At 39.9% G+C, this 14,077-nt stretch overlaps 1 protein-coding gene across 1 annotated transcript in view; it reads left to right on the top strand.

The window, feature by feature from the left end:
- Positions 1-14,077, top strand: part of LOC136875414 (uncharacterized) — a 169,429-nt gene that overhangs the window by 129,096 nt on the left and 26,256 nt on the right. The gene's annotated exons all lie outside the window — the stretch shown is intronic.

Here is a 14,077-nt window from a genome sequence, read left to right as displayed (position 1 = left end):
ATTGCCTTGTTTCCTCTTCTTTCAGTTGGATACATCAACTCTGTGTTGACTGTTTCCATTCCTGTGAGCAACTTGATAGACATGAATTGTGACAACCAATCATGGTGGTGCTGGGCATCCTCTGTCAACACAAATCAGAGGGGAAAAAAAATGGAATGGGTCTGGTACACTGAAAAATGAAGGTATTGCAAAACAAACACAAGTGCCATGGAAGGTGCAAAAATGAAAGACACTCTGGGCCGATTGCAGAAACTATGTTTAGATGATGCCTAAGTATGGCTGTCGCATTGCAGAGACGTTATTTATCAGTTATCACTTAGACACTGTCTAAAACAGATGTTCAACCGACCATGTTTAAATACTGTCGACTGGGCGAGTTGGCTGTGCGGTTAGGGGCGCGCGGCTGTGAGCTTGCATCCAGGGATGGTGGGTTCGAATCCCACTGTCAGCAGCCCTGAAGATGATTTTCCGTGGTTTCTCATTTTCCCGCCAGGCAAATGCTGGGGCTGTACCTAAATTAAGACCACGGCCGTTTCCTTCCAACTCCTAGGCCTATCTGTGTTGGTGCGACCTAAAGCCCCTAACAAAAAACAAAAAAAAAAATGCTGCCAAGAACACTGTTTAACCTCAAATGAGAAGAGTGAATCACAATCAGAGGTTATGTACCATGAAACATGTAATTTGTATTATGTCGAGACGATTCCGGAGAGAAAGGTTAGTCTGATGGCCTCTCTGTGGGTCGTCCGCTGCTAAATCACAGCAATTCATTTGACATGTACGGGGAGATAGAGCTTAAAATAAGATTTTGCTTTTCAAGAGACTTGTTCTCAAGACTAACAAAGGGACAGTTCGGTAACTGTCAACTTGAATACAATTCTTGGCAACCGATATATTTTATTATACATGGGGTAATTTCCATGGAATTATAGGTCACTTCAACTACATCTGTCTGTCTGTTAGGTCATCAGCCCAGAGGCTGGTTGGATCCTCAAATAGCACCACCAAAGGTTATGCGGTTATAAGGAAACCGCAAAAACCAATGGCAGCACCAAAATGAGGCGTACTAGGCAAGACGAGGAGTGAGGTAGTTTGCCATTGCTTTCCTCACTGGGTTAGAAAGTGCTATTGCAGCACGACTGACCCTACGAGCAACACCTTTCATAACACTCAGATGCACTAGTCGTGCTCTGAATGTCATTACTCAGCACCACCCATACCGCAGCAGCTTCCATATTGTCACAGCCATGGATGAGACTGGAACTTTGGTGGAAGCTACACTTTACTCTGGCCTGTGCCAAGAGATGGATACAAAAGTACTGTATCCATCAAGAAATGGCAGCAGGCAATTCAACTACATACATGTCAGAATTACTTGTCCCAATTGTCAGAGGGCTGTTACATACATCATCCGGGAGGGATTTAGTTATATTTATTGCGAAGTAAACACACATAATAGCAAAAACTAAAAAGTAGGTCAAATGTGGTTTTTAAGTGTATAATCGTATAAGATTTTGGCAACTATCAGATAGGAAAAGGCAAGTAGTGATGATGGTGGTGATTATTGTTTAAAGAGGAGGACTGGGGAAGAAGAGCCATGGCTATAATAGAACTATGATACACCCTTAAATACAGCGGTTAACGGGTAAGGTAAATTAGCAAAAATTTGAGAAACAACCAGTGTAGTAGGTACCTGAGACAGAGTAGATTGGTTCTGGGAAGGAATCGCAGTAGTATAGTAATCTTGGTTCAAACGCCCTTGGGAAAAGGTTGGAGTACTTAAAGTGAAGTTAGGACTGCAGTTAGATTGCAACGAAACCGGCGCAGGTATTCGCATCTGCAAAACATTTTCGCACATTTGGGAAACCACCAAAGCGTTTGATACAGGTGACACGTGGATGTGGGGATATCTTTGCATTATTGGAAGAGAAACAGGTTGGTTTGCAACAGAAGGTTGAGACAAAGACACAGTTGAATTAACAGGTGCCATAGGAATAAGAGACATATAAGAGACTTGTGTACAAGAACCATCACTGGCATTACTCACGGACAGAGAAGCACTTGTAAATATAGCAGGAGAAGATTGCAGGGGAACATTATCACAAGTTACCACTGCACTAGTTTGTGAAGCAGTCGATACAGAGATAGTTTCACTGTCACAAGATTCAGACGGAGCTGACACATGAACTACAGGACTGGAGCTAGGCAAGTTGCTTTCAAGCAAGCCTACTATTTTATTGAAAATGCCAGAAAACTGTGATAATAACAATTCACACTCTTGTCGCTGGTTTGCAGATAAATTAAGAGCTAACAGGTTGCGAATCCTGCCCACGAAATGCTGCACTTGGGCTTTCGCACGTGTTAATTGAGCATTAGACGGTTCAGAGGAACAAAAAGACAAAAGAATGGCTTCAAATTCGGTAAGTTTTTCTCTAACGATTGTCAAAGATGCGCACACTTCGTCTGTTGATACCTCGGGAACGGATACCGGAATATTAAGCGATTGCTTTAACAGGCTCATGTATTCTCTAACCCTTCCTGTAAAATTCAGTTTACGAATACGAAGTTCGTAAACTAATTCCTCCTTCCTCAAATGGAAAGTGACAGGGATAACATAAGACATGTTGACCAAACAGCACTACGAGATAATACTTTACTTAAATTTTAGGTTAAAATCACCATCAATTTCCCTTCCTCAGCAACCACACTCTGCTACCATTATGTTACCTTTCCGGTGTACACAAACACAAATGAAACATGATAATAATAATAATTAAAGTAATGAGGTAGACTAATAATTTTCAGGCGCGATCAAACAATATCGAAAACATACGCATGTTTAGCACATGAAAACAACAAACTGTAACAATCAGGTTGGGCAGACAACTAAGGAAACTGAGATGGGAAGTGGATAGGAAAATACCCAGGCAGTGAGAAGGTATTGGCAGTGCTGGGGAAGTGAAGAGAAATTAGTGGTGATTCAATTTAAAGGGCAGGAATTTTTTTGTTGGTTTTGAGTATATTTTTATGTTTCCCTTAATCCTGAGTTGCAAACGAATAGGTTAGGACAGTTTTTAAGGCAATTTGCTCCTAAATTTGTTATATACGAATAAAAATAGGGTGGCTAAATATTTAGCCACCATCAGTATATGAAGTCACAATTTTCTTTCATTGGTACGAACTTTGAAACAATACCGTAGACAAATACAAATAGTCTTTACAAATTTGGATGATCCTTGAAGACAGACTAGGAGAATTTTCAGAATCATCTTGTATGTCAATGTCATCAGTATCCATGGGATCAGCTGATTCAATCTCTGACACATTATCGTGCAATACAGAATCATTGATGCTTTTAGAACGAGTAGATATATCCATCACCCGAGTTCTGTATGCAACAGAATCTTCAGCATCACTATCCCACCTTCCTCGGAGTCGTATGCTTGATCTGCTGAAACAGCGTCTAAGTAAGTCGAATAGTTCGTCTGCCGACATCTTATTTACGTCCATGTACTTCGCCATGACGTATCTTGAGACACAGATAAGAAAATACAGTTAGACAGATGTTTTCTAGCAGCTGGACGCTGTTATAGTTATCATTTATAGCATAAAACCTAGGCCTAGGCCTACGGTTAAAGTGAGGTTATGTTTGTCACTTGCCAACTCGGATAAAGGCGATAATATTATCTGAGCGGATAATTTCCCATACCAAAGTCGCATATTGGTTACATGTATGTTTATTTCTACATGCATTTATACCTCACAATATTCTATAAGTGTTTCCTGTACAATGTAAAATAATTAGTTGGCAAGCGTAGTATTGTTTGGCGCAACTCCAACAAAACAACTTCATAAAATAATGTACTGCCAGAATATCAACTGAAGACACTGATATAGCCACAACTAGCAATTCAAATTCTGTTTGTTAGAAAAACAACATCGAATTCTCTCCAATACAGCATAACCGTGTTTTTCTATGGAGCCTCAATGGATGGTGGCAATATCCTTAGCCACTTCGATCGTTTTCCAATCCCAGTTGCTTGCACAGCCTTCATAATCTTCTTTGTGGCTTACTATTTAGCCACTGTCCGTTCAGGCATGTGGCTTATATTTAAAGATAAAAATTTCATTGTTCCGTATTGAAAAGTATCACAGTTAAATTGAAATAAAAGGTTGAACCACCATATTTATTATTTGTATTGAATAGGTTGAACTACCATATTTATTATTTCAATTTAAATGTGGCTTATGGTGATAAAGACCAAATTCATTGCAATTTGTTAAAAATATGGACCTTTATGTGGGGTGGCTAAATATTTAGCCACCAACCTATAAGGGGTTAAATGCAATTAACTGAATGGATAAATATCATAAAAATAACATTACAATCTGAATTTGCAAAAATGTTAATAATAAAAGATTACATTGAATGTACCAATTGTACGTGCCAATATTTAGTAACATACAGAATTAACTAGTAAATTTAACAATCTGTTGCATTGCAAAGTAAGAGTACATGCTCACAAGGAAGGAAGGGAAAGCTGAAAACAATAAACATCTTAGTACAGAGCCCTTTCAGGAGGCAACCTTTTCAAAAACACTTCTGAAGAAGGAGCTCGTCCTAAATGAGAGTATGCTAAGAGGACACGGATTTACTAGAGACAGCCCCGAGGGGAAAATTAACATTTTACATATTTATACAATTTGCAATCCAAGAAAGGGGAATTGAAAATTTTACATGTTAAAACAATTTATGAAACCAAAAGGAAAAGGGAACTGCCTCTAAACAAAAATGATATGACTAGCCACGAGTGCTAAGTCATGTGAAATTAAATTTGGCGACTGAGAGAAAAACGGGTGAGCTCCAGAATTAAAGAAAAATTAAACTGAATACTACATTTGAAAATTACTACCCAAAAAAGAAATAGCCAGTGCTTACCTTACGGGGGGGGGGGACTTCTCCCTTTGCCAGTCCAAACAACAAGACACCGGAACCAGCTTGGCTCTGGCCAAGAGCTCCGCGGCCGGAAATGGTGAAATCGTGAAGCAACCAATGAGCACCCCGCATTTCTAACTTTCGCCAATAGCAAATAGTTCTATTATGGCCAATGAGGATCCAGAAAAAAACTTCTGACAAAATACCGCGTGCTGCTTCGAGAAATTTCCAAATTGATGCAACCGGTAATTCCTCGAAGCATCCTACCAGAACTAGCATGTAGCCCACAAGTTTTTTATCTTAACTTCAGATGTTCATAAGACCTAATGACAATTTTCACAATAACCAAATAATTTTGAAGAAGTGTCACAGTAATTAAATAACCCTAAATATCTTTACATACAGAAAACATTAAAAAAAACATGTTTCCTATTAAATATTACATACACAGTCACTTTCTTTTTAGAGTCCAACAAATAAACACATGAAACTACCAGATCACACTCTCATTCTACATTCCCCACAGTCCAATCTTCCAAGGTCAGATAAATATTTTACAATTACTACAGTTTGTGTAGAAGAGGCAGTAAAGGAAATCAAAGGGAAATTTGGTCCCAGTTTAACGAGAGGTAATCTAAACTCTTGTCAATGATAATTCTTTTTACCTGAGTCTGTAGAAGATCTGGAGAAATTGCTGAATGATAATGGAGACAATCTTGGAGAAGATGAACAAAACGCATGAAGCGTGGCATTGAATGGAAGGGAAACCTGGACAGTAACTAATGCAGACAGAAAGAGAATAGGAGCTGTGTGACAGAAGAGTGCTGAAAGTGAGATGACTAGATTGGATCACAAATTAAGAGATGCTGAATAGATTTGGCGAGAGGAGAACGATTTGACAGAAGAAGAGATAGAACGTTGGGACACATCTTGATACACCCAAGACTTGTTCACTTAGTATTTGAGGGAAGTGTAGGCAGTAAGGACAAGGCTTGAACATGACAGATTAGAGTAGATGTACTTACGTAGAAATGAACACATTGGCAGGATATGGTGGCATGGAGAGCTGCATCAAACGAGTCTATGTACTGATGACCACTAGAATATTTTAAGAATTCATGACTCCATTCAGGTGAAAGTAGATCTCTCTTTCTAAATCAAGACATGAGAGACCAGATTCCTCTTCAGGGAGATTATTGTACAGTTTACTCATGCTCTCAGCACATGCAAGAATGAGCTCTTGGATTGGGCCCTCTTTAAGTTCTCTATCTAATTCTATGTCATGAAGTGTGCTAAAACTGATAGGTTTCCAGAATGTTTTTATTTAAAAAAAAGAGAACCCAAACAATGTGGCCGTGTGGGTAGGGGCACGCAGCTATGAGCTTGCATTCCGGAGATAGTGTGTTCGAGCCCTGAAGATGGTTTTCCATGGTTTCCCATTTTCACACCAGGCAAATGTTGGGGCTGTATCTTAATCAAGGCCACAGCCGCTTCCTTCCCAATCCTAGCCCTTTCCCCTCTCGTCATTGCTATAAAATCTATCTGTATCGGTGTGATGTAAAGCAAATTGTAAAAAAAAAAAAAAACTAGGAAAAATTTATAAATCTGAATTTGAATTTTTTTAAAAATTTGATTTTAAAATGTTCTTTCTTTTGTCTATTCAACTAAGTATACGGTATTGGAAATATTTAGTACCTTAAATTTATGAGATTTGGAGTTTTGGATCGATTTAACCTCAGGGAACAGGTAGGGACCCTCTTAGATGCAGCCCTGCCCAGGGAGTGGCGCCCCTGCCTATGTGAGTCCCAGAGCATGCTGTTCTGGTGTGTAACATCTGGTAAAGGGTCCCAGCTCACGGTAACAAGTGAAGACCTCAACATCACCAAAAGCGAAGAATAGGATTCGGTACAGTGGAGCTGGCAGAGGAGGCAACCCATTCCTCTGGGGTTAGTACAGATGGAACCTACTGCCTTGGGGGATGAGGAGGGATCCTGAAAGGCTATTTGTAGCTTATTTGTAGTTGTTTTCAAAACACATAAGAGTCTCAGAATGCATTTACCAACTAAATTAAGACACCAGCATGAGCAGACTCATGTCAGGGATGATGGTTTTTGGCCTATTGGTAGACAGGGTCATGCAAAAATCCTGGAGACGACTAACACGGATTGGGGCCATCAACTTACTCAGTCTCACAGGAAAATGTGAAGAACTAGTGGATCTCACGGAAAGGAGGAAATTAATGATACTGGGGCTGAGTGAAACCAAATGGAGAGGGAAAGGAGTGAAGAAATTAAGAAAACAGTATATACTGTACTGTATTGGCATAGAAATGACAAAGAGATGAGGAATGGTGTTGGTTTCATCATGAGTAAAGATGTAGGAGGAGTTGCTGACATTCAGTATGATAGTGAGAGAATAATAAAGGTGACTGTGCAGTTAGGGAAAGAAAAACTAACTTTGGTACAGGTGTATGCACCTCAAACTGGATGTTGTCAAGAGGATAAGAACCAGTTTCTTGATGATTTGAAAAAAGTTATTAGTAAAGAGAGAGTAATCATTATAGGAGATCTGAAGTACAGACTGGGACAGATAGAACAGGATATAAGAACTTAATGGGACCTCATGGATATGGTGGAAAAAATATAAAAGGCAAACATCTCCTTGATTTCTGTATGAGGAATGGGCTGGTGGTGAAAAATAGTTGGTTCAAGAAGAGACAGAGCCATAAGATAACACAATACAGTTGGGATGGACTACAAAAGACTGTAATTGATTGTGTCATCTCAGATGAAGAAAGGAGCAGAATGGTAACAGATGTCAGAGTAATACCCAGCGAGAGTCTTGATAGTGACCACCATCTATTAGTAGCGGAACTGAGAAACTTCAATGTGCCAAAAGTACAGAACAGGAAAATACCACAAATCAAAGTATGGGAACTCCAGAAAATAGATAAGAGAACTATCAGAACCAGATAAAAACCATGTTACCAAGAGATGAAAAGAAAAATCTAGAAGCAGAATGGACCAGATTAAGGGACACATTGGTTAAGGAAGCAACTGAAGTTTGTGGAAAGACAGGTATGAAAACAAGGAAGAAGGAAACACCTTGGTAGAATGAGAGCAGGAATCAGGGAATGAAATCTCTTGCAGAAAGAAAAGGATCGAGAGAAAAATAAACCGGACCTTAAAAGAACAGTTATAGAAGAAAAGACCAACACTTGGAATATACTCACTCAGAAACTGGAGGAAGACAGCAAGGCAATAAGAAACTACTGTATAGTGTTATCAGAGGTAAAAGGAAGCCAATGAATACCATAAAGGCACTTGAAGATGAAAATGGAAATCTGGTTAGGACAGAAAGTGGCATGAGAGAAGTCCTGAAGAACCATTTTGACCACCTACTGAATAGACCAGTTCAAGAACGAAATACAGAACCAAAAATCCAAGCCTACAATGAGGAACCTCCCATCATCTGGACAGAAAATGAGACAGCCTTCAAATCTATGCCTAAAGGAAAATCTTCAGGTGCAGATGAAGTGAATGCGGACATGATAAAGGTAGCAGGCATCCAGGGTATACAGTGGTTGCACAGAGTATTAAATACCATATGGACAGACAACAAAATACCTGCAGATTGGAGCAGGGGCATTATAATTCCCCTGTTTAAGTAAGGCAGCAAATGGAAACCCACCAACTATAGAGGAATAACACTGCTGTCTCATGGGCTAAAGATTCTAGAAAAGATCATAGAAAGGAGATTGAGAACCATCATTGAACCACAGTTAGAGGAGGAGCAGCAATATGGATTCAGAAGTAACAGATCAACAACGGATCTAATTTTTAGCTCCCGCATGCTGATGGAAAAGTATTCTTGGATATAGAAAAGGCCTATGATAGTGTTATAAGAGATAAGATCTGGGAGTGCCTGACGAAAAGAAATGTGCCTGAAGGACTGGTAAGGAAAAATTCAGATGTACAAAGACTGTACTAGCTGTATACAAATTGGGGAAGGTCGATCATCATGGTTTCCGACTAAGAGTGGAGTTCAGGAAGGAAGTGCACTGTCCCCTTTACTGTTCATCACTGTTACGGACAATATAATGAAGAACGTCAAGGAAAAGTTAGGTGAACTGAATGCAGTGGTCTTTGCTGATGATATCATGATTTGGGGTGAAACAGAAGAGGAAGTACAGGCCAGACTCAACGTTTGGAAATCCCAGTTCCAGGAATATAACTTCAACATCAGAGAGACCAAGACGGTGGTGATGGCAGTCAACAGAAAAGGGCATCCATCAAGTGTAAAACTAGGAGACCACCAGCTAGATTGTGTGGATAGTTTTCCTTACCTTTGAAGTGTAGTCTCCAGTGATAATTTTGTCAGAAAGGAAATTACAAACAGAGTGCAAAAGGGATCAGAATTCTACCAACAAGTAAGAACACTTTTAGCCGTGAGGATAGGGTCGCGCAGCTGTGAGCTTGCATCCGGGAGATAGTGGGTTCGAACCCCACTGTCGGCAGCCCTGAAGATGGTTTTCCGTGGTTTCCCATTTTCACACCAGGCAAATGGTGGGGCTGTACCGTAATTAAGGCTACGGCTGCTTCCTTCCCACTTCTGGGCCTTTCCCTTCCCATCGTCACCATAAAACCTATCTGTGTCGGTGCGACGTAAAGCAAAAAATATCAAAAAAAAAAAAAACACTTTTATGGGATGACATGATTCCAAAAGCAGCCAAACTGATAATGTTTCACAGCTATTTCATACCAGTATTGACCTATGGTATTGAAGCGTGCACCATCACAAAAAGAGATTCATCAAGACTGCAAGGATCAAAGATGAAATTTCTTCGATCCGCCATCCAGAAGACCAAAATGGACAAGTTAAGAAATGAGCAGGTGAGGAAAGAAGCCGGAATAAAGACATCCCTATTAGACAGAATCGGCACATCCAGACTACGATGATCCAGGCATGTGATGAAGATGGAGCTTACAAGAACAGCCAGAATAAATTTGGAAGGACAGGTGGAGGGGAAAAGACCTGCAGGAAGACCTAAAACTCAATGGATGGACATGATCAAGGTTGATCCATTTGTCAGAGGATGGACAGTGGATGATGTTTTTCATGACAAGTTAAGAAGTGGAAGAGGCTCATTAACAGTACCCGGGAAACTGAAACTGTACGATGATGATGATGATGATGATGATGATGATGATGATGATGATGGATTTAACCCCTATGTGGGGTAAAACCGATCAGTCATATATTATGCTTGGGTAATGTTTTTGCTCTCTTTATTTCTACACCCGTTCAGCAGTAATGTTAATGCTCTGTGGCACCATTTAAAAAAATTGGAGTTTTTTTTTTTTTTTGTGCATCTTTTCTATGACCAAAATTGTCTATTCTTTTATTCAACATGAAATTACTTACAGGTTTAGACATTTTTAGACAACTGAAATGGCAACTAAATTACTAAAATTACAACTAACATTACTTAACTCGACACTGAATTTTAAAGAAATGATCACATCCTTTTGTGACTTGAAAACAAGAAAAAACCATGCCTGATATCCCTCCCTTTCAACTCTCTTACTATTTAATTCCCTTTACCGGTACATATTTCAAGACACTCCACAGGATTTCTTCTTCCAATGTTAAAACTGGTTGCCTTCCAGTGGTGAATTTACACCACCCTTCATTAAGCATTGTGCATGGCACGGCATATTTCTCAGAGGCCGCTTGAATGCTTAACCTTCCAGCCTTTACACCACGAACCTACTACGCTGGCGTAGCAGGAGGAGAGGTAATACTCCCACGTGGTGCATCCCAGGTGGCGGCTAGGGGGGGCCTAAACGGCTTGCTGGTGGACTTGAGGGATATAAACTGCCTCTCGCAGACCAAACACACAACCCCCTGTGGGTGAGGGATGCATACGAAGAATACACCCACGGTATCCCTTACCTGTCAAAAGGGGCGACCAAGGGATGATCAAATTAGAACCATGAGACTACTTGTAATTAGTACCATTACGCAGGGAACACCATGGGTCTCTTTTACTTGAGCGTAGTACTACTATGTTATGTACAATACAGGTTTGTGATTAGTAGCGACAGTGTGTGGCTCAGGATACATTTTACAGTACCTGTGATTCGTACCCTTATATGAGCAACACCATGGGATGAGTGACACCATGGTTCTGCCTTGTCTATGCTTAGTACCCACTATGTGAGCAACACCACAGGATAGTGCGGGTCCCTGTAGTTAGTCCACTTATGTGCGAAACACCATAGGTCTGTGTTACATGTGCGAATTTCATTACCTTTGAGTAGTACCATAATGTGTGGAATACCACAATTCTACGCTACTTTTGATTAGTACCGCAACATGACAAATAGCATGGTTCTATTTTCCTAGCGACAAGTACCATTATGAGGGGCCGATGACCTAGATGTTAGGCCCGTTTTAAACAACAAGGATCATCATCATCACCAGCCTTTACAGCGTGGACTTCCATTTTCCAGGTATACTGGATTGTACCTCTTATTTCCTGTGCAGACCTCTCATCGTTTTCTGTAATGTCATGGTGTGGTCAGTTTTACCGTACAAAACTCTTATTTCTCAAAATAGCATACTTTTAACTATTAATTATTTTGTAATATCGTAGTGATAGTCCTACTTATTTGCTAAGATCAACGTTCCTGTCCCGTCCTCCGTAATTCAAGACAAATTGTTATCCCAATAACAATGCTTCTGTTAGCTTGTGAATGGCACGTTAGTGCCACTTATTGTTTTAGCATGGTTGATCTGCATGCGCATGCCACAAACATATTTGGGAGAGATTTCCTGTGAACAGATGTTGCCCAGAAAGGAAGGAAATTTAAAAATGCGTGATGATTGGTTTTGTCCCATCTTAAGGTATTATTATCTACTATTATAAAGAGACAAAGTTTGTGATGTCTGGCTAATCTGAAAAACTGATGGACAGTTTTTATATTAAAATTTCACTGACCTCTTTCTTATGATCGGAGGAGTAATATAGGCTGAGTATTATTTTACTCTGATAAGAGGGAGCTGAATAGTAAAGAAAATTTGTCTTATCTGTAAGAGCGCCCAGCACTTCGCTTCGCTTTGCAGAACAGGTCACACTTTTATATGGTACTTCAGGTAAGGAGCTCTTAGAGTGAAAAGAGCTGTGGAATGAAATTATAAAGATAATTAGAGTCTCAACTCTGAACTCAAAAATGACTTGGTGTAACATATAACCACTCTGATGGCAGAAAGCAATGAAGTACTTCAGGATCTTATGATAAAGGTGAAAGAAGTGGCCTAAAGCTGAATATGAGAAATAAAATTATAGAGATTGGGATGATAACTTCATGGTAGATAGATGGTAGAGGTAGTATCTAATTTTATCTGTGTAGTTTTGAAGATATTGGCAGACTAGCTGATGTACCCGTGCTTCGCTACGGAATTCTACATTGTATACAGAATTCTAGGTTAGGTATTGTACACGTTGTGAGCAAAATTTTATTAAATTACACAGCTCTTAACGTTAGCCTAAAAACGCGATGGGGAAGTTACCGAACGGCTTTTCTCATATGAAAACTGGTTTAGGGAATTTTCATTGTAATGGTAGGCCCCCTTGCCTACCATCAGTCACAGTCAGGTTGGGGATTTTTCATTATAATGGCAGACACTCACTCCCCACCTGTCTTGTTACATCCTCAGGAAGACTGCCTTAGTGGTTTACCCAACTGATATGAACATAGGTCAATACAATGTCGTCAGTAGAAATGGCACAAATAAAAGCAATGCTTTCATATGAAATATTCGATCAAATGAAAAACCACACATTTTTTCACTTTTAACGAACAATACTACGTTGTCGATCTAACAGTCCAAAATTCCAGAGCTGGAATGACCAAGCCACAGACAGCCGTGATCCGTGAACAGACTTTGTTTTTTTTCGGCGGGGAGGGTCGAATAGTGGCGAGTCCCAGGGCAAAAACTATGCCCTTTTATTAATCGGTTTCCTAGGAATATTAAATAACTCTAGTATGTATTATCACGTGAAATAATTCCTAGGAGTACCCGATAAGTCGGTAAAACACAATTCACTACATTGGCAGCGAAAAAATATCTATCTGACTTGGAGGCAAATTTTTTCTCCAAGCCAGAGGAGAACCCCCCCCCGTCTTCACTGCTACTTTGGAATAAAATTTATGTAGAATTTAATAAAAGTAGTATTCTAAAGAACTGTAGTGCTATAATTTGGAATAGGACTATATTGTAATTCTAGACCAGGTCTACTACTACTACTCCTAAGTGAGCCTCGGCTTTAAGGACACTGCTCATTCAAAACAGCACGTCAGAGTAGGGATCGAATAGCTGGAATGCTGTGATGAACCAGTGTGTTACGTACCAGCAGTATCAGAAAATGTATGAACCAGAGGAATGGCATGCTAAAGAAGAAAGTTTTCTAACTCCCCAGCTATTTCTCGCCAATATTCAGTCAGGCTGTTATACTGGTACGCAACAGTAATCCCATCTATCGAAGTTGAGTGACTGCATGAGACAAAGAACATCACAACAAACAATGGTCAGTGTAATGTTATTGTTTTGATATTGTAGGCCTTCACATTTAGTTTTTTCCGACTCTGAAATACCACTCTTATCATAGTCGGTACAGTAAAACTGAATAAAACATGAATGATTGGAAACTGTATTCTCTATAACTTTTGTTATGTAGTACTTTTCGATAGGACCAATAATATCACTATCACTGTCAGCCATATTCAATCGTTTTTACGATGTGGCCTCTTTAAGTCCGAAGCAAGGTAGGTTTTCATGAGGTCTCTCCATTTGGGACGGTCTTGAGTGATGTTCTGCCAATTGATCCCAGTAATCTTATGGATGTCTTTATCCCATCTGTCCGGTGGTCTTCCCCTAGGTCTCAGATGATCTTTCGGACTCCACTCAAGCACAAGCTTTGTCCACCTACCATCAGTTCTCCAAGCAACATGGCCTACCCACTGCCATTTTAGGGTAAACACCCTTTCTAAAATGTCACTGACCTTTGTGACTGACCTGATGTAATCTGCTCTCTTCCTGTCTTTCTTGGTGAAGCCTAGTATCCGTTCCATAGCTCTT

The sequence above is a fragment of the Anabrus simplex genome, chromosome 6 (assembly GCF_040414725.1).
Source record: "Anabrus simplex isolate iqAnaSimp1 chromosome 6, ASM4041472v1, whole genome shotgun sequence".
Taxonomy (NCBI): domain Eukaryota; kingdom Metazoa; phylum Arthropoda; class Insecta; order Orthoptera; family Tettigoniidae; genus Anabrus; species Anabrus simplex.
The sequence above is the reverse complement of the archived record's forward strand: the minus strand, read 5'-3'. Positions and strand labels throughout refer to the sequence as shown.